The following is a 2,039-nucleotide window of genomic DNA, read 5'->3' as shown; positions in this document are numbered from 1 at the left end:
ATGACTTTGGGTTAAAATCTAAGACCATTTTTCCTGCCGTGGTCTTTCCACTTTCAGGATGAGGAATAAGATTTAAAATTAGACTAACTAGTTCCTTTCTAAAAAACAACACATGTTCACTTACACAGAGTGATTGAACAAAAAGTGTAAGCATCCGTGATTCTCTTAGCCAGGGAGAATTCACAAACTTCAAATCATTACTTAAATTGAATGCTCGAATGCCACAGCTGGCCACTAACAGGGGCGAGGCTGGACTCCTCACTCCCCTGCTCAGAAACTCAAAAACAGGAACTCTTTAACCTGACGTTTACCTGAAGGTGAGGTCACAATCAGCCCTCTATCTACTTTTCCAATTTTATCTCTTACCACTGTTTCTAGTTCAAGCTAGACATTTTCACTTTACCCAGACATTCCCTCCACTGTCATATCTTCACATATTTTCTTCATCTGTCTCTTACCTCTGAAACATGTTCTTTCTCTTCCACCCTATTTCTGACAGTTAAAAATCCTTTCCAAATTTCAAGATACAACTATCATTTATTTATACGCAAGAGAGTGCTACCTAGCATCCTTCCAGCCATTGAGCTAAAAGCTTCTCATACATTGTCTGATTTCACACTTAACCCAACCCTCCAGGGTAAGTGTCATTATGCTCATTTTACAACATAGAAAACTGCAGGGTAGGCACTGTTGCCCGCATTACACAGATTAGACTCAGAACAAGGGAGAGACTTTGCCTGGGTGTTCACAGTTAATGAGCGCCGAAGCCAGGGTCCGTGCAGATGGTGCTGGCTACCGGCTAGCTCCCCTGTCAAAACTTGTGGTATAGTGTTAGCAAATGTTAGAGTTACTGAGCACCTGCTAGAAGCCTGCCAGTAGAGACCCCCAAATGAATGTAACACACTCCTGCCCTTGGGGTGTCACAGTTCCTCAGTCCTCCAAACAGAAGGAATGTTTTCCTCCCAATGGTGCTAGATCTAGAAACTTTTAGGGGCATTTATCACATTTTAAATTTATTCTGAATTATTTATTTATTTTTAAATAAACTCTATGCCACACATGGGGCTTAAACTCACAACCCCGAGATCAAGAGTCTCATGCTCTCCTGACTGAGCCAGCCAAGCGCCCCAAATCTGTTCCTCATTTATGTTTAATTCTTAATTCACAAAGTGATCTTTCCTTGTCTTTCCATCTAAAATAATACGCATAACTTATACATCCTAATAAATAACTGGTCCATTATGGTTTATTGCTAGTAATCTCTGCTTCAAACAAAAAATTCTGAGAATAAATCATCACTGAATTGGATGGAAGAGAAAGTTCACGCATGTGTACAGAACAATACCTAACGATGCATGTTGAAGACAGACTATGACAGTTAAAAATCTGAAATCTACTTTTACATTTCTCGCTCTAAGATCTATTACAGTGAAGAGCCCATAAAATCTAAAGAAAGGTTTCAGATGTGATGAACTGGAGTAAAATCTTGCCTCTCTTGGCTCACCTGTAACAATACATCAGACAGTTGGGAAAAAAATCATACCTTTTTTAGGATATTAATCATACCTTATTCAAGTATGATATTCCTTAAAGATGCCCCAGTGAGGCAAACTGGACATATTTTTACCAATTTTATTTTACTGACAAGAAAACTAAAGTTGAGAGAGGTTAACTTTCCCAAGATTACATACGTATATTATTGCAAAACTGAAACTAGAATCCAGGCTCTTTGATACAGCTCCCACAAGAATATGGGCTTTTGTTAAGCTGTTCACAGGATGTTGGATTCAAACTGGTGTATTCTCTGCTGGTCCAAAGAAAACACCTGGTCTTATTCTTTAAGGTTTTGAGGCTGATCTTACAAAATGTTTCCTATCAGGAATAAGACTTTTTGAAGTTATTGCTTACTTTACAATTTCCTAAATAACTATTGAGTGTAAGGGAGACGTTGATAAGGAATTCAAAAGTGGCACCAAATCATTGTAACACATTTAACCTTGAAAGTTATTGCTTGATTTTCATCAATGTCATTGATGAAG

The sequence above is a fragment of the Ursus maritimus genome, unplaced genomic scaffold (genome assembly GCF_017311325.1).
Source record: "Ursus maritimus isolate PB19 unplaced genomic scaffold, ASM1731132v1 scaffold_16, whole genome shotgun sequence".
Taxonomy (NCBI): Eukaryota; Metazoa; Chordata; class Mammalia; order Carnivora; family Ursidae; genus Ursus; species Ursus maritimus.
The sequence above is the reverse complement of the archived record's forward strand: the minus strand, read 5'-3'. Positions refer to the sequence as shown.